Source organism: Tupaia chinensis, unplaced genomic scaffold (genome assembly GCF_000334495.1).
Source record: "Tupaia chinensis unplaced genomic scaffold, TupChi_1.0 Scaffold144269_1, whole genome shotgun sequence".
Classification (NCBI taxonomy): Eukaryota; Metazoa; Chordata; class Mammalia; order Scandentia; family Tupaiidae; genus Tupaia; species Tupaia belangeri.
Window position 1 is genome coordinate 530,416 of NW_006204127.1, and position 24,603 is coordinate 555,018.

Here is a 24,603-nt window from a genome sequence, read left to right on the forward strand (position 1 = left end):
TGCCCTAACGGTTACTGTGTACTTGGGACCCTCTACATGCTGCTCTATACAATGGCTGTGGCTTGGGGAACGGCAATCTTCCTTGTCCTGAGATTAAAGGTGGCTCATGGTCTTTGGGGTAACAGCACCTCATGGATGAGTCCCTGAGCCCCTCCCACCTACTGAGATTATTTGGCCAATTTAGTAGCTTTAAACTAAACATTCCTAATGCTTATTTATGTAATCCCCAGTAGAAGAAGTGAATGTAGCATTCTTTTTTGACATTTTCCAGGAGAGTGGGGTGAATCTAATGGGAGTAATTCCTGTTCACAGCCACCACCTTAGTAGATCCACATTCCTTCAGGATTATTGTAAAAGTTATAGTAAGGTTGGGGGTGCCTTTATGGGCTACCAGGGTATGGCAATAAGGCCCTTGGCAGAAAAATTGAGTGCAAGCCAGTACAGCAACACAATGGAAGATTAGAACTCATAAAACTCTTGACCTTGCTAACAGTTCTCCTCAGCTGAGTCCTTGCTTTTGGCACGAGGGGCAGTTCTTTCATACTCAGCTTGTGTTAACTGCATGGTCCCAACAATAAATATTCTGAGAGAAAACAATGAGAGTCTGAGATAGGAAGTAAAGGCACTGGATTGGGGAATGACTGCTTTCTTTATACTTGGGAAAGGATAGGAGGAACTAGCCATGAATGGAGAGGAAGAAAAACCCAGAAGGAAAGAACAGAATCTGCAAAGGCCTTGAACTGGGAAAAACCCCTGAAGAATGGCAGTAATACCGCTGTGGCCAAAAAGCAGCAGTTGAGAAGGTTGGTGAAGGGTGGGTCAGATCATGCAGCACCCGGCAGCCATGAAAGAGAGCGTAGATTACATCTTAAGGAAAGGAAATCCATTAAAGGATTTGTTTAAACTGAAAAACAAACAAATAAAAGAAAACCCATGATGTTGCTCTGGCCTCTGTGTAGAGACTAGGTGGGAAGATTTAGAACGGCAACACTGAGACAGGAGACTACGGCAGTGGTTCAAGTAGCTCACTCTTGGGATGGGGAAAGTGGAGATGGAGAAAAGTGGGTTGAATCAGTCTGTGTCCATTTATTAGGACTGACAGAACTTGCTGGGGAACTAAATGCTGAGCGGGCAGTTGTGTATATAGACATAAACCTCAAAGGACATTTCTGACCTGAAATATGCATTTGGGAGTGGTCGGGTCAGCAAGGTGGTCTGGTGGTTCTAGTCCTGGACTGGTAGCTTAAAAAATATGCCAGGGTCATGTATATGCATACCCAAAGTCTTGAGAGGAAAGTGGAAAAGAAGGTATTGCGGTGTAGCCATCCCTCCTTGGAGATAATTTTGTACTTTTCTTCTCTCTCTCTCTCTGTCTCTTTCTAGTGAGCACAGATGACTGCTAACAAATAAAAGAACAAATTACAAATTGCTGAATTATATATACTACAGTGTTCAAAGCCACATTATGGGAGAAGATCACCTTGGAAACTGGAAAGAAGAGAGCTTAGAGAAACAGTATGCTTTAAGAACTCAGGTAAAGTGTAGCAAAGGAAATTTAAAAGGAGTGATCATCAAGAGAGAAGGAAATCTTGGTGAGTATATTGGGTGGTCAGGGTGTTTAAAAAACGGAATTGCCAATCTGACTGAATGCTGGCAAAGAGAGAGAAAGATGAAGAAAGAGAGGTTGCTAGTTTAGGCAACATGGAGATAGTTGTCGACAGTCCTGAGAATCATTCCACTGTGTGGTGAGGTTGGATGAGTGCATCTGTGTGAGATCATATTAGAATAGGTTTAAGAGTGAATGGGTATACTGGGGCCAACAGGTGGTATAGTGGTTAAGGGCACTGGACTCCTATGTGGCTGACCGCAGTTTGAACCCTGGACCTGGCGTCTTACTTTCTCACTTTCTTTCTCCGTCTCTCCCTCTCTGGTCAAATTAAAAATAAAATAAAGTTAAATAAAGTAATTCTTTAAAGAAAAGGGAGTGAATGGTTATAAATAAATTATCATTGTGTGTGGAGACATCTTTTTTTTTGAGAAGTTTAGCTATCATATGATTAGATCAAGGAAAAGGAAGAGCTTCCAAAAGACAGGTTTTAAGAGAATACACAGCTTTGTAACATATCAGAATGATACTGGCACAAAAACAGACATGTACATCAATGGAACCAAATAAATAACATAGAAATAAACCCCAAGACATACAGTTAAACTGATTTTTGATAAGGCACAATAAAATACAGTGAAGAAAATCTCTTCAGCAAATGGTGCTGGAAAAATTGGATATCCACCTAAGGAAAAATGAAATTGGACTCCTACCGCTCACCATTAACAAAAATAAATTCAAAATGGATCAAAGATCTAAATACAAAACCTAAAACTATGAAACTGTTGTTGGAAAATACAGGAGACACTCTCGGAGACATTGGAATAGGCATCAAATTCTTAAGTAAGACCCCATAAGCACAGGCTAATCTCAGAAACAGACAAAAGGGACTACATCAGGTTAAAGAGCTTCTGTACAGCAAAAGAAACAATAATTAGAGTAAGGAGACAACCCTCAGGATGAGAAACTATATTTGCAAACTATTCCTCACACAAGAGACTCGTAATCAGAATATAATGGGAACTCAAGCAACTTACACACACACATACACACACACAATCAGTCCAATAAAAAGATGGGTAAATGAGCTGAACAGACAGATGGAAGAAAGTCCAAGGATGACATATGAATGGCAAAAAGAAATCATATGAAAAAATATTCAACATCTTTTATCATCAGGGAAATGCAAATCAAAACCCCACTGAGATACCAAGTAAACCCAGTCAGAATGGCTAAAATTTAAAAAATATGATAAATGCTGGTGAGGCTGTGGTAAAAAGGGAACCCTCTTACACTGCTGGTGAGAATGCAAATTAGTATAGCCACTGTGGAAAACAATATGGAAGTTCTTCAGAAACCTTCAAATAGAACTACCATTCAACCTAGTAATGCCACTTTTGGGTGTCTACCTAAAGGATAGGAGAACCCTCAGAAAAACACTTGCACACCCATGTTTATTGCAGCATTATTAACAATAGCTAGGACATGAAATCAACCCAAACGGGCAAGAACATATGAGTGGATAAAAGGATTGTGTCACATTTACTCTATGGAATACTACTCAGCTGTAAGGAAAAAAAAAGAGAGATTCCGACCTTTGATACAAAGTGAACAAATATGGAAGATTTCATGCTAAGCTAAGCAAGCCAGACTGTGAAAGACAGGCACTGTTCGGGGACTTCTTATATACCAAATATCTGCACTTTCTAGTGGAAACTGAAAGATGAGAAGGTATAATAGTAAGGAGGGTGGCTGAATATGAGAGGCAGTATAGTAGGGCATGGGTAAGAGTGAGGGGACCAGGGGAAAAACCAATCAAAGAAAACGTTTAATAGACGCAGAAGTGGAAAGTTATCTGTTGATGATAATGTGTACGGTATTGTCTTTGACTTGTCTAATATGCACTGTATTCATGCTGGGAAAAACTATGTTGTACACTGTAAAGATATACAGTGATTTATGTAAATTAAAACACACACACATAAATTAAAATTTAAAAAATAAGAAAAAGAGGCATTGTATGTTTCCAATTATTATACTGAATGTCAGCAGTCTGTGGCAGAAACTGAAAGACTGGTAAATGTGACAACTGGAGAAGCAAAGTCCTTAAGGGGAGATGTGATTAGATCCAGAGCAGGGATGAGGGCATTGGTTTCGTAGGGGCAGGAAAACTATAACTGGAAGGAAGTCAGACTTAGATACCTGAGGAGGCAGGCAGCTTTTTGGTTTATTTCTTTTTTGTCAATGAAGATGGAAGAAAGTCCATCAAATGAGGATATGAATAGAAAGAGGAACATGGAAGATTTGAAGGAAAGCAAAATGTGTGTAACAATCGAATGAAACAGTGGGAAACAGTCGTAAAAGAAAAACAGTGAAGGATCGATGATCTTCCCTGCATGTACCTGTGAATTCATGTATTTCAAGGGAGACATCCTTTAGAATACAGGTTTCTGTTTTGTTGTTGTTTTAAAATAATTGTTTATTTAATTTACTTATCTTTATATTCAGTCACTGTGTATCATTACAGCATACCTTTTTTAAGAGTTTAGCTTTTCATTAAACATGTTACAAAAGAGATTTAGTAAAAAAGATCAAAGTCCATGTCATCATCAGATTATTTTTATTTTTTTAATTTGACCAGAAAGATATAGACAGAGAGAGAGAGACAGAAAGAGAGAAAGTAAGCCACCAGGCCTGGGACTTTAACCATGATTTACCATGTGGGAGTCCAGTGCCTTAACCACCATATAATATAAGTTTCTGCTGGGCCCATAGCATATAGGCCCATAGGAGACCCTGCTAGAAAGAGAGCCAGGCATGGTAGCATGTAATTGTAGTTCCAGCTGGATGGTTGAGGCAGCTTATAAAAAGAAAGAAAGAAAGAAAGGCAAAAGAAAAAAAGAAAAAAAAAGAAGGAAAAGAAAGAAGAGAAAGAAAGAAAAAAGGAAGGAAGAAAGAGAAAGAAAGAAAAAGAAAGAAAGAATAGAAGGAACTGTGTCTTGAGTGGAGTTTGAATGTGCAAAGCTTCCCTTCCAGGGAAGAAATGTGGGATAAGAGGGGTACCTGGACAGGGGGCCAAGGTGCAAACTGAGGTACAGTGGGTGGGGTGAAGGAGACCGTAAGATGTCATTTTTTCCCATTTGGCTGCTAGCCATGTGAGCATAGCAGAGAGAGAAAAGGCCAATGTGCTTGGAGAATTCATGGTTAAGAGGATTAGACCTGTCAGTAGATACCCTGTGGACCTCAGGGCAAGAGGCACACAGAAGCCTAAACAACTTACAAACTTGTGCCCTGGGAAAGTGAGTGAGGTACTAGAAAGGAAGAGACTTGGAGAGCGTTGAGTTCTCCTTGTATTGAACAACTGCTCCCTTGGGGTGAGAGTGCATTTCAGTGCTTATCATGGGTAGGACCTCCTTCTCTTGGGCCATTCTCTGACTTCCTGAATGAGCTCATGTCTGGTCCTAATGGCTTCACTTTAATGCTAAGTGCTACAGCCTATCAAAGGCTGCTCTTAACTCTCTGTGCTCGTCTTCAGGTAACTTCTGAAGAATGGGAGTCTATTTTATTTATATTATTGTTGTTAATAATACAATAAAAGTAATGAAACAATAGTTTATAGTTGTATAACTATACACAACACACACACACACACATCCTTGGTAACCTGTTTATACTCATGATCTGCTTTGAACTTTCGACTTATAAGTAAGTGTATTTAAATTTTATGTGTATACAATTCTACTTCTCAAGGTTTTTAATCCATTGGTGTATGCCGATTTTCCTATATATTCAGTTATGACTTCTGAATCTTCTGCACTTGCCTCTGTCCATTTCAACTAGATTCCTTTCTCTTTTTTCTTTCCTTCTTTCTTTCTTTCTTTCTTTCTTTCTTTCTTTCTTTCTTTCTTTCTTTCTTTCTTTTTTTGGAGAGGTTTTTGCTATAGGGCGTGTGTGCTCGCCAGACAGACAGAGAGAGACATAGAGACAGAAAGCGAGAAATCACCCTCCAGGGGGGATGGTCACGCCGCAATCCCTTCTCCTCCATTCTCCTCTGGGATCTTGGGCACGCACGCACACGCGCCTGGCGTGAGTTCTAAGCCACCGGGTCCAGGACGTGAACCGTGGTCGACTACATGGGAGTCCAGCGACATAGCCATTATGCTAACTGCTGGTTCCCCCTAGATTCCTTTCTTAACCCTCTGTCCCTCCCTCCTGCACTGCCCCAGTGCTAGACTATTTCACACTGCTCTCTCTGGAGTCTTCTGTACTCACCGTATTGAGTTTTTTGTTTTTTTTTTCCTAATCTTGATTTCCCTGCTATTTTTCCTTCTGATTTGGTATCTTTCAAATACGGCCATTTCTCTGACGCTATTCTTACACAAGTCCTTACTTCTGCAAGAGATAGCTTCTCTCCTGTTCTTTACCTCTGGTGCACCTTGGTGATTTTCTCTGTCGTTGCCTTTTTCTCTGCTATCCAAATTTATTCTTTTTTTAAAGAATTATTTATTTCTAAGGTTTATTATTATTATTATTATTATTATTGAGCCCGTACATTCAGAGAGAGAGAGAGAGAGAAAGAGAGAGAGAGAGAGAGAGAGAAAGACAGGTTTAGGATTCGAGTTGCAATTAGAGTCCAGCACCTTAACCACCATGCCACCTGCTGGTCCCTCCAAATGTATTCTTTACTTCCACCATTTCTCTTTTCTGAAGCACCTTTAGCTACCTTTTTAATTAATTAGTTAATTATTATTATATACCATACCAGGGAGTGTCTCTATATCTTTTTGGTATCCATAATGTGTGAATTTATCCACTCTTCTTACTCCTTGAATATGGCCTATGGTACTTTTTCTGACAATAATCTGGGGTTAATTTGTGCTTAATTGCTGGGTTGGCATATCTAAGAAGGCATAGCTTCCCAACTTTCCTGATAGAAGCCTCTTATTTTTTAATTCCAAGTACTCAATGACTTCTGTTCACAAAATATTCACATTACCCACACCTGGAGCTGCTTTCCAGAGCTGTGGAAGAGAATCACTAGAGAAGTTTGTGGATCCAAGAATAGAAGGAGGGCCCAGCTACAGTGGTACCAGTAGCTAAGACACTATGGTCCACAGTCTGGGACCACATGGGAGGCTCAGGTTGGATTCCTATTCTACTCTAAGGTAGGGCATGATGGTGTATACCTGTAGTCCCATGACTCTGGAAGGTAAGGCAAGGCAGGAGGATAGTGAGCTCGATAAACTTGAACTGATCTGACAACCTCTCTCACAATGATGTTCCTTGGTCATTGATTCATGTCCAGCCTACCGCATTTCTCACTTGCACACTTCTCAGGCCTATCTAATGAAAGAGAATGTGCTCCTTCTCTTATGCCACCATGTTCTGCTCTGCAGAGCTCTGAGGCTGTCTCCTTCCTCCAGAATAGACTAAACATTATATCTACCGACTCCAATGAGTCAGAAGTTCCAAGGAACTGGGACCTACTTTAGATGTCAAAAAGAGCTTCTTATTTATTCCTTGATAGAAGTAAAAAATGGCTGGCTTGAATTCACAAACAAAGAAAGACTTCAAGTAAACGAAATTTAGATTTTAGTGTTCTCTTTCCTCATTGACTATATATAGCCCATATTCTGGGAACAGTTGTTGCAATAGTAATGAGTTTGCTTAGAGAAGGTTAGCCAATGATCTATGGGTTTATCCTATCTGCTTTCTAGTAGCTTGAAAAATGTCAAGGAGGTGGCATACTGGTTAAGGTGCTGGACTCCCAAGTGGCCGACCATGGTTTGACTCCCAGGCCTGACAGCTTGAAAGTCATGCTGAGCAGGTGTGCATAGATACCCCAAATTCCAAGATCCTGGTAGAGAAATGGAGGAGAAGGGATTGTGGTGTGGCCATCTCCCATGAGGGGGTGATTTCTCACTTTTCCTCTCACTGTCTCTCTCCATTGAGCACTTGTGCCCTATGGAAAAAATGTTTTTTTTAAAAAAAGTGTCAGGATAGGTGGGAAGTCAGGGTCCAGTAGGGAGATATCAGTCTCCCACAGTGCCATCTTGTCACTGTTCACACGTCTATTAGGTCAGTGTTCTAACTGCATTGTCATTATCTCTTTATAGTCCTTTCCTCACTAGGTTGTGAATTTCTTCAAAGCAGAAACAGCATCTTATCCTTGGTGGGAAGCAATTGTCAGAATTCAAGTACTTCTTTAGTGAAGGTACAACAGATAACTAATTGAAGAACTGGAGACAAAGGGAGTAGCTATGTGTTTTGGGGCTGTGTGTTAACTTTTCTGGGCCTCATTATTTCACCTGCAAATTGAGGATGTTGGTATGGTCTTTCCAGAAGATATCCCAGATCTAAAATCCCATGAATTGCCTACTTATAAATTGTAATATTGTTGTAATATTGCTGAATCTAGAACTTAAATGTGCTAATTTCTGACCAGGACTCTTTCTTCCACATTATACTACATTCTAGCTTTAAATTCTAGCTATTGCAAACTGTGCCACACAGGCTGCTAAATTGCCACCAAATTCTCTTCCTGCCTACCTTCAAGAATGATGGTACTAAGTGGAAGACTCCCTGAGAACATATAAATCAAACATTGATTCTAGGTGCTTGCCATACATGGTTTTGTACAATTATGTGTGATAGTCACTATCTTCCCTTAACTGATTACACTCTCACCCCTTCCATACTTTCTTGTACCCAAATCTGTCCATTTTCTCAGGGAAGGTATCTTACAGAAAGAGTTTAAAGAGAAGTGAATGATTCTAAAGTAGACTTCGAAATGCAAATCTTTGTGTGGCATAAGATCTAAGGGTCTTTCAAAGGTATTGTTTTGCCCAGTACTCAAAATAATAGATTTTTGAGCTAAAAGATTTTCCTCACCTTTAAAACAAGATAAATAAGGTAACGAGTCTGATTCCCAATACTTCATCACAAAAATTTTAAACATGTAGAAAAGCTGAAAGAATTATAGATCTGTTCCCTAGATTCCACAGTTAATGAATTGATATTTATTTCACCAATGTAATCATCTTCCTATCTTATTTTATGATGGATTTTAAAGTTTTTGGCATACCCTAAGTCTCTATGTTCTGATGGATTTGATTACATTTCAGTCATGAACACTTACATGTCATTAACTGAAGTTCAACTTTGCTGTTTTTTTTTAATTGTACAGTTTATATGTAACAAAATTTTCATGTCTTAAATGTGCATTCAATCAGTTGAAAAATGAATAGACCTTTGTGACTCTACACCTACCAAGATTTACCATATTACCATCACTTAGGAATTTCCCTCATTCCACTTCCTAGTCATCCTCCTCTCTTGTCATCTCAGAGGCTGCTTTAAAAACCTTATTTGATAATTCTACCTCCTGGTTCATCTTAGTTCAATCTTCATTGATTGTTCTCCTGAGTAAGGTCTTTTCACATGTCTAGATGTTCTGGATTGCATTCTGAACATCATCAATGCTACAGTGTAGAGATTCTGACTATTCTGCAACGTCCTCTGAAGACTATTGATTTTTGTTTTAGTAGGCAGTTAACTTGGTTGAATTAACATCCAAAATTTTACTTCCTCTGTGGCAGCAGCTAAAATATACAACAAATTCTTTCCACTTTAGCTGATCTGCCTGAGTCTTCCCATGCAAGCAGAGGTCAGGGATCAGACAGGTTTGGACAGAGTTTAAATGCTGAAGTTTGGGCTTTCTCCTTTCTGGCTTTGCCTCTTCACTTTCCAGCTGCTGTGATAGCCCCAAACTATTTCTTCTGGCTCTTCTAATGAGTAAGCCTGCAGGTTCTTAGACACAGTTTAGCCACTTTGATTGAGAATACCTGTAGGTGAGAGCCCTTGACAATGGGAACTCCTCATGACCTTGCCTTTCTCTGGTTTCTCTTGCTTTTAGTTTTTCTCAGATGCCTTCAGCTGGTTACTGTTCACATTTGGCTAAGAGTTTATAGTGTTATTTGTGATTGGGCTGGCCTGATAGGACTTACACTGCTATTGTCAAAGCACAACCTAAGTCTCTGCCTAAGCTCTCCCCACTTCCCCCCCTTATAAACATGTCATAGACTTTCCAGCAACCCTCACTGTGTAGCAAGAGCAACAGATTGGAGAGGCTAGCATTCTCTGTGCAGACAGAGGGACTGAGATAGCCTCTGGGTTCCTTACTGTCTGAGACTGGCAGAGGAGGGCATCCTAGCACTTCCCATGTACCTGCTGAGAGGGCCAGAGAAATCATGGAAAGAGGTCCTGGACCTGGGGAAGCCTCTGAGTAGGCTGAGGGAGGCAGTAACATAGCCAGTAGGGACAATGGGACTGATGACTGATTAGGGACCAGGGGGTGGGCGTTGTAGGGGGTGAATGGCTCTGCAGGCTTTGGTGGAGAAAGGAGTCAATTGGAAATTGAAAGAGACCAGAACACTGCAGTGGCTGTCAGTGTGGACAGACGAGACCTCCACCAAAGGCATTTTCTATGCTTGCTGCTAATTATCATACTCTTCTGTCCCCTCCTGGTCCTTGAACCTTAGTTTCAACCTTTGGGATAAAGGTAAAGAGAATAAAATCTTGAACTGAGTTGATCAGGAACTGTCTGATTTGAGTTTCTGCCAAAAGATGGAAGTTGGAGATAAAAGTTAGGTCATACATAGAAAATAAACTAAATTTTGTCATACTTGAGTTTTGTGGATTGAGATTCTGTACCTCCTACACATGTGTAATGTTAGTGCAGCTCCAAGCACTGAGCAAGAACTGATGGCAGAGAATCCAGGTGGTGACTTTCAAAATGCAGGGGCGAGAGTGGGGATTTGTCTTGGCTGTGGTTCTTCAGGCATGGATTTCTGAGTTTCATTTCATGATTCTGTTAATATCCCTCTGGCCAACCAGTAATCAGAGTTTTATTTTTCTTTCTTGTTCTCATTTATAATGTGCATAATTTGCATACATTTGCATTTTTAATTTTTTTCAAACTGAAAGAATTGAATAAATATGCCATTTTCACATACCACTGGAGCAGAAACTCATTGAACTCCAGTGGTAGCAATAAAGGCCACTGCTGACATACTCCCTGCTTACCTCAAAATTATTTTCTAACCTGTGGTTCTATGCTTTTCTTTTTTGGCACTTGAATCAAAAATCCTAATCAATCTTTTCATTTTTACTTATGTTGCTGAAAGATTTGATACAAGTACCCTAGGCCACATCCTTAATGTTACAGATAACCAAATGGGGCCGTATCAGTGACTTGTCCATGAGCATCTGGTTTGTTAGAGATAGACATGGTTTTAGAACCCAGACCCCATGATTCCAGTGCTTTTCCCATTCTGTCTTTATTTCACCTGCCTCTATTTTTAGAGGAAGCATCTTGTCTTTTAGAAGCTAATTTTAGAATCTATCTATGATAAATGCATAAAGACTTGGGGGGAACCAGCAGTTAGCGTAATGGCTATGTCGCTGGATTCCCACGTAGTCAAGCGCGGTTCGCGTCCTGGACCCGGTGTCTTAGAACTCACGCTGGGCGCGTGTGCATGCGTGCCTAAGATCCCGAGAGGAGAATGGAGAAGGGATTGCAGCGTGACCATCCCCCCTGGGAGGTGATTTCTCGCTTTCTGACTCTCTGTCTCTCTCTGTCTGGCAAGGGCATGCGCCCTATAGCGAAAATCTCTCAAAAAAAAAAAAAACTTGTTTTGGGGGTGTAGTTTAAAATTTTAACAATTAAAAAGCTTGATTATACAAAAATACAAGTGCAGCTGATGAAGTTGGGATGTGTTGTGGGTGAGGAAAGGCAGGAAAAGGGTAAGGAGGCTAGTATCTTCATCTTCAAAGTGAGGCTCAGGGACTACTGCCTGAATTTAATGACCAGGGGGTAGACATGGGTGCAGTGACAGTATGCAATGGTCTGGCCAACCCCCACGTGGAAGAGTTCAGGGTTTGTAAAGGGTACCTCCTAGAGCATGTTGGGTACGTGAACTGGGGGAGACTGGCGGTGAACTGAGGTGTCAGAACCTCTTGGGGATGCTCCTCTGTCTCTCTGGCTCATGGGAGCAATAAATAAATAAACTTAATAAAATTAATGTAATAATAAGCAATGTTGAAACAAAACATGCATGTTAACCAACTTTTAATACCTTCTAGGAGGATATATATCAATATGAAATATATGTATCTATATCCTTATCATTTATCTGTACTTATGTAAGTATAATCTTTCATGCTGGAGAACATTTTTCCCAGAAGCCTTTCAGCAGCCTTCCTTTTGTTCTCATTGTCCTGGAAGAAATGATATGTCCATTTCTCAATGATTCATTGGCTAGTAGAGTCAATGATTATCAGATATAAATCAATGTTCATCCCTAAGTAGGAGATGAAGTCACTTTCTCCTAAATCCCATGGTAGAGAGATGAATAACTGAACAAAATCAGAGTTCTTTTATGAAGAAAGAAAGGAAAGAGGAATATTGGGTAGGCAATCAATTGTCTGCTAAATGACAACCTTTTAGCTTTAGAATTGGTTTTATCAGGTGTCAATGTCACCTTTCTTTTAGTTAGCTTTTGCCCATATCTTTTTCTTTCTCTTTTCATAATTACTATAACATTTTATTTTGTCTGTCTTGTGAAGAGTGTATGATTATATTTTGCATAATTTTCCCCATCTGATAGTCTTTTAGTATGATTGACATGTTTATATTTATTTGGATTATTGTTTGAGGATTTACTTTTGTAATTCGATGTTCTAACTTCTTTTTATAGTGGTTGTTTATTTGTTTCAATCTACTTCCTTTGGTCATATGAATTTTTTTATAGTTTTTTTTTTCCCTTAGGGCATGTGTGCTTGCTGGAGAGAGAGAGAGAAAAAGAAAGAGAGAGAGAGAGAGAGAATGAGAAATTACCCCCCAGGGGGATGGCCACATCAAAATCCCTTCTCCATTCTCCTCCTGGGATCTTGGGCATGCATGCACATGCGCCCGGTGTGAGTGTCAAAGCCCTGGGTTGGAAACCACATTGGCCATGTGGGAGTCCAGTGACATAACTGCTACGCCATCTGCTGGCCTCTGTTGTATGGCGTTTTAAGCATACTTTTTAGTCAAAAAATTTTAAACATATATAAAAATTATAAACTCCTACATTTTTCTCATATAGATGTGACAATTATCAATGTTTTGCCACATGTACTTTATTTAACCTTTCTCTCTGCTGCTGAAAATTTTAATGAAAATCAGAAATAGCATTATTTTTCCTTACATACTTAAAAGAGAATATTTGATTTTTTTTTCATTTTTTTATTACATTTGGACCTTTTAGAAACATATACCAACAGATATGTCACTATTCAGTAAAAATCTATCCTGGTTTTTGGGAAGCACATGTGTCACAAACTATCTTGCTTCTAGTTTCCAAGACTTTACTAAGAGTTTATCAGAAAGGTAGGCTCTGATCTATAAAACCCTGAGCCTTGAGGTTTTAAATGTTTTGTTTACTGTAAAACAATTCCAAGTAGATTAACTTATTAATTCCCAGCTGTTTTTCTTCTGGAATGGGCTAACCATTTTGAAATTATCTAGTCTATTACAAGAATATTCGATTCTTTAAGCTTTGTGATCTATTCTTTGGAAAACTTGGTAAAAAAGGATAATTTTTTCTGTACAAGAGTAAGTTTTATCAGAACATACTCAATATTAGTTATAACACAAAGCAGTACAGATAATGTATCTGTGTGCTGTGTTCACTTTAATGATGATTTCATAAGCTAGTAACTACTCTAACTACCAAGACTGTTCTGGATCAATGCGATCCAAGTGTAGTCAGTTGCAGGCCACACTCAACTCCTTAACACAACTCTTGGTAGCTGATGTTGACTAAAAATTAAAAAGGGTAAGGAAACAAAACATACTCATACATGATTACATTTTCAAGAAGCTACTCTTTGCAGAAGTAAACAAGAGGGACTTTCAGGAGGCTGCTGAGGGGGACTGGGAGGTTTAAAGCTATGACTTCGGCAAGCACCTGAGAGAGCTGTAGGAAGGCATCTGAGTAGATTCTGGAGCATCAAAGAATAATTCTCTATTAGAAGTGGGTGTTTTCTCCATCTAAATTCTGAGGCTTTCAGTAGTTGAGGGCTAGGAACAAGATCCAAAGAAAAGAGCCACTTCACAATGCTTATGAAAGGCAGGCGACTGTGCTGTCAGGCTCACGGTGCTGTGTGGTCCCAAAGCCTTTGGTGGTGTGATACAGGTAAGAACAAAAACAAAAACAAAACAACAAACCAGATAACACCATTAAAACCAAAACACACTTTTTTTTACTTAAAAAAGTATTTAGAAGACATAGAACAAGGCAACATTTATTCTTTTTTCTCGTCTTCCGGTTTGGGGTCTGTCGGTGGCTCCTCTGTGGTTGCACGGTTGCTCTCTGGGCAGAGTTACTACACTGGACCCTCCTCTGCCAGGCTGTCGACCGCCCTGCCCACTCTCCTCATCCTCAGGAGTAGGCCTGCCTTCTTCCCCATTCTGTTGGCTCCCTGTCGTCTCTTCCAGGTGTGCCTCCTCTGTCTCCATCGGCAGGCTCTCGTCCTTCTCCTCGGCTTTGTTCGCCGCCTGCTCCTCCTCAGGACCGAGGCTGCTCTGACTCCCCTGTGCTTGCTCTGCCGCAGCCTTCTCCCTCTCCTCCTGCCTTTGGCGGGCCTGTTCCTGGGCCTGTGCAGTCTCGCCACTTCTACCTTCAGACCGCACAACCTTTTAAGTTCATTGTTAAATGAATCTGTGCTTTCCAGGGATTTCCTCTTCTTTCCCTCTTCTGTTTGAAGAAGTTCAGCCTCTAGTTTTCACTGATGAACCCTTAAGGACTGGGCCTGCCGTCTGAGGACCTGCATTCTAGCTGTCCTGACGCCTGACCGGCCGTCGGGACCACACTCAGGGATCTCACTGACGAGGTGGCGGTTCCTCTGGAAGCGGGCGGTGGCCGTGGGCTTTGCGGAAAAGCCATTGTCAGCATCGCCTGGATCTTCAGCAGGCTGGATGCTCAGGTAGAAGTCCTCCTTTCTCCATGCGAGACTGTCTCTGTCGACTTTCTTCCTCTAAAGCAGCTTCTGCACAACTTTTTGCATTTATGTAGGTAAGGTAGGCGGTGGGGGGGGGGGATGCGATAGGCCTTCACAGAGTAATTGCACCGTATCTTTTCTCTTCTTCTTTTCTGCTCCTTATTCATTGAAATATTCTTGTTTCTCCTCATCAGTGAGATCTCGCCACATGCCACCAATAATCGTGCCAACCTCCCACAGTTTCAGGTCAGGGTTGGAAACATTTACTTAAAAAAATTTTTCTTTTCCCCTCCAGTTGAGATCCATATCTATTACTTTTTAACATGTTAGTTAATCAAGATAGCCACTCTTCTCCCAAACAAAGAACCTAACGTCAAGAATTCTAAAAATTCTCGGGGACCAGCAGGTGGCATAATGGCTATGTCGCTGGACTCCCATGTAGTAGACTGAGGTTTGAGTTCCGGATCCAGCGACTTAAACTCACGCAGGGCGCGTGTGCGTGGGTGCCCAAGATCCTGAGAGGAGAATGTTGGAGAAGGGATTGCTGCGTGGCCATCCCCGCGGGGGGCGATTTCTATCTCTCTGTCTGTCCAGTGAATTTCCCCAAGTATACATTATTATTGTTTAGTAGTAAGCTCCAGCTTGGTTTATTACTTAGTCTAGGTTTGGCGGAACTGTGATAAATAAATCCTGGAATCTCAGTTGCTTAAACTGAAGGTGTTTTTTTGCTTACATCCTTTTTTTTGTGTGGAATGGGAAACTCTTCTTCAAGCAGGGAGTCTGGGGTCCAACTGCTTCTATCTCGCAGCTACACCATCCAGACTGTGAGACTTCCAAAGTTTCTGGAAAAAGGAAAAAAGAAAGTTTGGGATTGTGGCAGATGTTTTTAAGGTCCAGAACCTTAAAATCCACTGACTTTCATTTCCTCTACCCCAACTCAGTCACATGGGCTCTGTGCTATTTGTATAGAGCATACCAACTTGTATTTAAAATTAACTTTTACTATTATTTCTTTTTATTACTTCCTTTTGTTTTTGCTCACTTTAGCAACTTGGGCCATCATAATAAAATGCCATAGAATGAGCAGCTTCAACAACAGAATTTTACTTTTCATAGTGCTGGCAAGTTAGGTTTCATTCCCAGGCCTTGTCTCCTGGCTTAGAGGTGGCTTCCATCTCTCTCTGTGCTCATACAGACTTGTTCAGTGTGTGCACTTGAGGGAGATGGCTCTGAGTCTCTTTCTCTTCTTATAAGGGAACCAAGCCCATGGGATTAAGGCCCCATTCTTATAACCTATTTAACCTTTATCACCTCCTCACAGGCTCTATGTCCAAGTAAGTCACAGGAGTTAGGACGTCAGCATATGCGTTTAGAGGGATACAGTTCAGTCTGTAATACCACAGTTACTTGGAACAAGAACATGACCAAGGAACTGAACAGATTCCTTTTTCGAGATTTGTATAGGTGATAATTGAGAAAGAATGATCTTGACATCTAATAGTAGGAAATACTTAAGCTCAACCATGGTGGCACAGGTGCTAGGACTGCAGAACACTACATTACATGGAAGCCTGGGTTTGGATTCCTGGTCAGCACGGACAGACTGGCACATCCATGATCCTAGGTGGTTTGGAGGGTGACAGGGAGGCTCGCAGTATGGCAAGACCCCAACAGCAGCCTCTGTCTGTCTGTCTGTCTCTAACATGAAAGAAATATATGTTTTAAAAAGAAAGAAATGTTTAAATTTGGACTTGCTGGAGGTCATTGATCTGCTATGGTAAGGCCTGACTGGTAATGAGGCCAACTGAGTGAAAACTAGAATGGGAAGAAATCGAAGAAGAGCAGAATCTTGACATCATTAGGAACTGACTAGCTCTAGCTGATGTTAGATTTAAGCTTTGTATCCCTCAGCTATGTTAGCCAATGAATGCTGTGTTGTGTAGCGTCTCTGACACCCGGAATGGCAGACTCCTGGAGACATGGCAGTGCAGGTAGATGTTGGTAATCTGTGTGGGTATAAGCATGCAGATTAGACGATTTGCTGGCTATGCTTTGTTGGATCACATGACATGATGGGATTTTATTGCTTTATTATCTACTGTTTATGCCTCAGGGTTTCCTGTAGCATAATTGAATGATAATTTTACCATGGTGTTCTAGGCTGCAGTCAATCAAGTACCTGATGAGAAAGAGAATCAGGGTCTGGACTTGAAGGAAAGATTAAAAACATTGGTTTTCCTTTTGACCAGAACCCCCATTCTATCATTAGCATTAGCGTTAGTATTGGAAAATTCTAAGCCAGGGCCAGCAGGTGGCATGGGGGTTACGGTGCTGGACTGCCATATGGCCGACCGTGTTTCCGAGTCCTGGATCCCGTGACTTGCTTTCTCACTTTCTCTCTCTCTGTCTCTGTGACTGTGTCTCTCTCCGGTGAGCTCTCTCTCTGTGTCTCTCTCTGGTGAGCTCATGTGACCTATAGAAAATTAAAAATATAATAATAATAAAATAAATATTTTTTAAAAAATTCTAACTCAGATTGGCTAATCAATAGGGGAACTTATTGTTTTCTATTTTTGCTTCAGGTGTAGCTCAGAAATGTCATCAGGGATCCAGATTCTGCCTCACTGGTTTGGTGGACTCCATATTTCAAGACTAGCTTTGACACTACCTCAGGGTGGCCTGCAGTGCAATGGGAGGCTAACTACTTGCCCTTCTATGCCCTCCTGCCTACTCCTACAGCAGGGCCAGGGAAATACCATTCTCTGATTGGCTTACACTGCTCAGGAGCTGAGTTTGGTGTGTGTCGGGACATGTCATGAATTGTCTGTGTTGTACTTCTGAGCCCGCCAGCTGTCCCCTGAGACACATGGTGAGACAGGGTAGGTAGTTGTGTAAAAGTAAGGTTTAGTTATCAAGGCTAGAGAAGGAAATTGATATTGGGGTGGTACCAGCAGTGTCTACTACATACTTCATTGTCACAGAGAAAGAGGAGTAGGGTACCTACTCATGAATCAGGAGAAGCCTAATGTTACCTACCAAGGCCAGTTCCTACATGCCAAGTTCCCATGGCAACTTGAACCTAGGTGAGTCATCACAACTAGTACTTGTCTGTAGCAGAGAAAGAATATAATGTCAAATATGTTCCTAGGTTGTTAGTGAATGTCTTCAGTCTCAGATCTTAATTTGTACCCAGGACGGATTACACATGACCTAATGATGTCACGTACAGGGGAAGATTAAGCCAGTCTTTGATTGACATGAGAATGTGAAGCAGCTTTGGAATTCATGGAATAATGGGAGGGTCATTGCAAGACCTCATGGTTTGATAGACATGGAATTTAGTGGTGAAAATTTTAATATTATATAAAAACTAAGTCAATAGTTTGTATTAATTGCATGACTAGGAAAATAAATCAGAAAAATAAGTGCAGTGTGTACTCAGTACCTGAGCAACAATGTGCTTGTGGTTGTGGGCATCCCTCCCCCAGATTAGCGAAAGTGTTAGACTCCTAATGAGAAGGAAGCAGCTGTTCCATCAAGCTGTTTTCCAAATGGGCCTTCACCATTATTGTTGCTGTTAGACAGAGGGAAGTGATTTTAGTGTGAATGTGAAAATGAATTAATGTTGTCTGTCAGGAAACAAAGTCAATGCCAGGAGACCAGCTTATGCACAGCTGAAAGATGGAAAGAGAAAATTCTGGGAAACCAGAGAGCTAAAAAGACCATGATCCCACAACTTCCCTAGTCTTGGATGTGCAAGTTCATGTTTTATTGCAATGACAGAAGCAGCTTTAGATAAGGTCATTTTGGTCACCATATTCAGGCCAACTTGGAAAGTGATGATGACAGTAAGATTGTCTCATTCCCAACCCGAACACCAGATAGAAATACTGATTTCTTAGCCAGCTGAGTCAGTCAGGGCTAGATTTAGTAAATAAAAATTCAGAATGTCTAGCTAAGTTTGAATTTCAAATAAATGATGAACTTTGGTATGGAGGAATATGTCTCAAATATTGCATGAGAAATAGTTTTACTAAAAAAATTAATTTTGTATATGAAATTAAAATTTAACCGAGTGTCCTTCCTTTTACCTAGCGACCCTAACCTTAGAAAATTGTCTTAACTTGTTTCTCTGAAAACTATGACAGAGTTTCTTGCAAGTCTCCTCTGAAATGCTAGTGTTGAACCCTTACTAATTCTGTGTGGCAGATTGTATTACATGTCCCACCGTCTTCTTACACTGTGACACTGACTCTTTCACAGAAAATTGGGGTCTAAGTGGACCTTGTAACCGCCTTGATCAATAGAGTGTGGCAGAAGTGATACCATTCTAAGACTGTGTCATTAAAGGAAGTACAGTTTCCATCAGGTTCTCTTTCTCTCAAGGCATGCTCCTGAAAGCCCCAAGCTGACATGTAAAAGCTCTGGCTGTCCTGAAACCATAGGGAGAGAGAAACCATGTTGGAGGCCACATAGAATTGGAGAGGAAGAGTGAGCCTATGTAGCCTCAGCTAGTGAAATCTCTGTGTTTAGATGAGCCCAGCTTTACCTCCACTTAATTTTTTTAAAGAGGTTTTTGCCTTAGGGCACATTCACTGGCCAGTGGGAGAAAGAGACAGAGACAGAGAGAGGGAAAGGGAGAAACCACTCCCAGGGGGGATGGCCATACTCCAATCCCTTTTCCTCCATTCCCTTACGATTTTGGGCACACACATGCATGTGCCTGGCATAATTTTCAGGTCCAGATTTTGAACTACAATTGGCTATGTGGGAGTCCAGCAATATAATTGCTATGCCATCTGCCCCACCCAAATTTAATTTTAACTTCATGGGAGACATAGCTATTGTCTACCTAAGCCACTCCCAAGTTTTTGACTCATGAAACAGTGTTAATAAATGATTATTATTGTTTGAATCCACTGTGTGTGTGGATTGGGTAGTTACACAATTAAATATAACTATATAGTGGTTTTGGGAAAAAGAAATATCACCACAATTTAGATTAAAATTTTTATAATAGTGGGGCCAGCAGGTGACATCATGGTTAAGGATGCTGGACTCCCACATGGCCGACTATGGTTCGAGTCCTGGACCTGATGGCTTCATTTCTTTCTCTCTCTCTCTCTCTAACACACACACACACACACACATACTCTGCCCCTCTCTGGTCAAATTAAAATAAATAAATAAAGTTAAAATACTTCTTAAAAGAATTTTATAATAGTCTTTAAAAATAAGTAACTGAATCCTACCACTGGGTAGATACCACCCCAAAAGGAAATCACTATGAGTAAAGATATTTGCACCACAATATTTATTGCATACTATCCAAAATAGCCAAGAAATGGAAGCAAACTAAGTGTCCACCAACAAATGAATGGATAAAGAAAATGGAATATTATTCATCTATTAAAAATAATGAAATCCTGTTTTTTTGAGAGGAAATGAGTGAGTTTAGAGGATATTATATTAAGTGAAATAAATCAGACACAGAAAAAGAAATACCACATGCTCTTACTCATATGTGGGAATTAAAAACATGACTTCATAGAAATAAAGAGTTGATGGAAGTCTGGGAGGGACAGCAGGATATAAAGGAATAAAGCAACATTGATTAATGGAAACAAAATTACAGATAGGTAAGAGGAGAAATTTCTAGTGTTATAAAATACAGCAGTGTATGTAGTTAATAATTTACTGTATATTTTACACTAACTCAAAATGTTGAATGTTCCCAACATAATGACAAATGGCTAAGATAATGGATATACTAATTGCCCTGATTCAATCAATACACATTATATTCTTGTACTAAAAAAATCTCATTTTACCCCCACAGATATGAATAATTATTCTGTCAGTAGCTTTAGAAAACAAGTAACTTTAAAGAAAAAAAGGGATTTGAAATGATAATATGCACACATCTTTGGCTAGGTAAAGTTTTGAAGGTTTCCTTTTATTTTCTCTTCAGCTACCTTTTTCCTTAAAGGCCAAAGAAATGGTTAGTATTAGAGAAGAATCGAATTGTCCACAGGAAAGAAAGAACAACAACAACTCAGCTCTATTTTGCGTGATGAAATGTGCACTGGTCTAGAAGCTCTTGGCTGTTCTGGCTCTGACACCAAACAGCTATTAGATTGTGAGCAAATAACTTATTCCCTAAAACTCAGTTCCTGTATTTGTAAAATGAGGTATTATTCTGTACAAGGAATGGCAAGTGACATGCAAGTTACCCTTTTCCTGAGCAGATGTCTCTTACCACAGGAAATGCCTTTAGTCCTTAAAGTAAAACTCCAAATGGCCAGTAGCAATCAGTTACAGTTGGCCTTAGTAACAAAGTAAGATATTTTTTTACTTTTTTTTTTTTCTTGCTATCGGTACCCTACAGCATGCAGTCACCAGAGAGAAACAGAGAGAGAGAAAGTGAGAAATCATCCCCCAGGGGATGGCCATGTGGCAGTCCCTTCTCTGCCTTCCTCAGGATCTTAGGCACATGCATCTGGTGTAACTGTTCAAGCTGCTGCATTCAGGACTAGAACCGTGACCAGTCATGTGGGATCCAGTGCCTTTAGCTCCATGCCACCTGCTGACCCAATCTACCCCAATTTTTAAAAAGGGTTGCTAAAGTGACTGTGGAATTAATGTTGGAAGTGTCTGAAGAATCATGGAGCAACTTGCAGCCCCGCTGTGTATCAGGTGTGACTTAGGCTGTCAGGGGTAATGACAGAGAGACAATTATGAGAAAGACGTACTTTCCAAAGGGGGGAAATATCCACAAACAACTCCAGATGAGAAAGTTTCCCCACCCCGATTCAGATCAGACCAGTTTTCCCCAAACTCCCCATTGTGAACACTCAGCTGTGTTGTCTTTGAGGGGAAAGGTGGCGGTTCCCGCCTCTCAGGGAAACCCGCCACCTTTCCTTCAGTGTATCTAATAGCTCCACCTGGTCGGGCTCCACCTGCAACTCTATTCTAAAGGAAGTCAGTAGTGAGCTGCGCTCTGCTCCCTAGGCAGGCACTTCTTTCCCAAGAAGCTTGCACTCTTCCGTAGCACAGCGGACAATTCCCATCTCTCACTCTTTCTTCACAACACTTCACTGTTCTTATTTTAGACTTTCTTTCAACTGCAGTACTTTCTGCTTATTACTCTATCCCAGGCTTGGAAATCTCCTTTAACACTCATCTCCAACCTCTTTTTCACATGCCCTCTTGTTTGATTATTAGCCATATATTTTCTTTTCCAGTTTTCTCCAAACATGGAGTTGGAATTCTTTTTCTAAATCATATGAGAGTTTTTGGTTTCCCCCCTTGATAGATCTCCAGAACTTACTCATTTTGCATGACTGAGACTTAAACCTCTCGTCAACATTTCCCCATTTTTATAACCCCAATCCTTTGCAATCACCATTCTGTTCTGCTTCTATGAGTTCAACATATAGATTCCACTTAGTGAGATCAAGCAATATTTCTTCCTGTGTCTGACTTATTTTATTAAACATAATGTCTTCTAGGTTCATCCATATTTTCACAAATGGTAGGATTTTTTTTTTCTTTAGGTTTGAATATTTCACTTTCTTTATCTATTTCTGTAGAAATTTAGTTTGGCTATTGTGAATAAGCGAATAATTATGCAATGAACATGGGAGTGCAGATATCTCTTCAAGAAACTGTTTTCAATTCCTCTGGGTATACACCTAGAAGTGAGATTGCTGGATCCTATGTTAATTCTATTTTCAGAATTTTTTTTTTGAAGAAACTTCATAATGTTTTCCAAAATGGCTACATTAATTTACAGTGCTCCTGATGGCATATCCTTTTCTCCACATCCTTGTCAGCAATTGCTTTCATCTTTTTTATGCTAGCCAGTCTAACAGATGTGAGATAAGATTTATTGTGGTTTGACTTTTATTTCCCTAATGATTAGTGACTTTTTTTTAAGGTTTTTGCCATAGGGTGTATGTGCTTGCCAGAGAGACAGACAGAGTGGAGAAAAGTGAAAAATTACCCCCCACAAGGGATTGCCATGCCACAGTCTCTTCTACATTCTCCTCTCAGAATTCTGGGAATATATACACGTGCTTGGTATGATTTTCAAGTCACCAGGTCTGTGGCTTGAACCATGGTTGACCATGTGGGAGTCCAGCACCTTAACCACCATGGTGGCCACCTATTAGTTCAAATACTGAGCATTTTAAAATTCTTTTGTTGGTCATTTGTATGTTTTCTTTTGAGAAATGTCTATTTAATTCCATTGCCATTTTAAAATCATGGTATTCAAGTTGCTGCTGGTAAGTTGTTTGAATTACTTGTATATTTGGATGCTACACCTTTGAAGATGTATAGTTCGAAAATATTTTCTCCAACTTCATTGTCTTTTTAATCTGTAGATGGTTTCTTTAGCTGTGTAGATTTTTAGTTTGATGGAAACCCATTTGTTTAGTTCTACTGTGTTTGTGGTCATAACCAAGAAATTATTGCCTGATCAATGTCAAGGGCCTTTTCTCCTAAATTTTCTTATAGTTTTATAGTTTCAGGTCTTACCTTTAAGTATTTAATACATTTTTAGTTGATTTTGTATACAGTGTAATATAAAGGTCCAGTTTAATTCTTCTGCGTGTGCATATCCAGTTTTCCCAACACCATATATCAAAAAGACTGTCCTTTACTCATTGTGTTTTTCTTTTTTAATAAGAGAGATTTTTGCCATAGAGAGTGTGCACTCTTTGGAGAGACAAAGAGAGACAGAGAGACAAAGTGAAAAATCACCCCCCCCCAACCTAGGGAGGATGGCCATGCCCCAATCCCTTCTTCTCCATTCTCCTCTTGGGTTCCTGGGAACGCATGCACATACATTGTGAAATTAGCAAGATATAGGAGAGGTCAGAGATAAGAGACAGTACTTACAGACTTAATATATATAAATATATATGTGTACACACACACACATACACAGCAAGGACTGTGGCTTGCACACCTGTGTGTGTGTGCCTGCCTTTTCCAAGTAATTCTCAGTCTTGAACTCCATTAGGATCTTAGAACCTTCTGCTTGGATCCCGCAGCTCTGGCAAAGGTGCTTTTGTCTGTAGATAGATGCAGAATCATTGTTTCTATGAAGAGGCATAACTGGGAACCTCAAATTCTGCCATTTTGGTGACATCAATCTTTAGATGAGGCTTTAATTTTTTAATTTTTATGTACCAGGTTTGTAATCATGGTAATTTTAAGTATATAAATTCAAGTGCAAAATGTTAATATAATTGTTTGAATCCTTGAACTATATTATAGCATAGGACTCTCATTTTAAAATCATTGGTTAACTGTCACATATAGATGATATGCGAAAGATTTCTTCTCATATTCCTTCCCTCATATAAAACGAATAATAAAATAACTGATGTCAGAAAACAGAGGAGAGAGGCTCATTTCCAGCTGGGACACTGGAGAGAAATTCTACAGGAGGTAACATCTGTCCTTGACCTTACAAGGCAGCTCAGAAATCAGAAAGTAGAAGGAGAATGACAGGGAGATGTGATTTCCAGGTGGAAGAAAAAGTGAGAGCCAGCATGAAGACAGGAGACTGAAATCTGTTTTTGTTATAGTAATAGTCAATAATACAGAAGAAATTTGGGGTAAACACAAACAGGAGAGGTTCTTAGTATTTGTAGATTCATTGATTAAGTAAATGAAAGCCAGTCCTGCTTCATTTGGGTTTTTTTTAGGAGTAAGTGTTATATTTGTAAGTGGTTCGCTGAAACTTAGTCTTAGTTCTATTTTTGAAAACTAAGGTTTGCAAAGTATGTCTCCTGTGTATGCGTCTCCAGCCTTCTCTGTGGGAGAGCAATGTGACAAAGGCAGATATTCAAAGTGATGAGGATTCACTGTGCATTTAAATGACCGTTTTAACAGTCGGCTTGAACTTCTTTCTTCTCCCACTAGAGACATTCCCTAAATCT

At 40.1% G+C, this 24,603-nt stretch overlaps 1 pseudogene; it reads right to left on the reverse strand.

Annotated features, from left to right (window-relative positions):
• Positions 1 to 13,954: 13,954 nt before the first annotated feature.
• Positions 13,955 to 16,262, reverse strand: LOC102488806 (SWI/SNF-related matrix-associated actin-dependent regulator of chromatin subfamily E member 1 pseudogene; annotated as a pseudogene).
• Between the last annotated feature and the right edge of the window lie 8,341 nt (positions 16,263 to 24,603).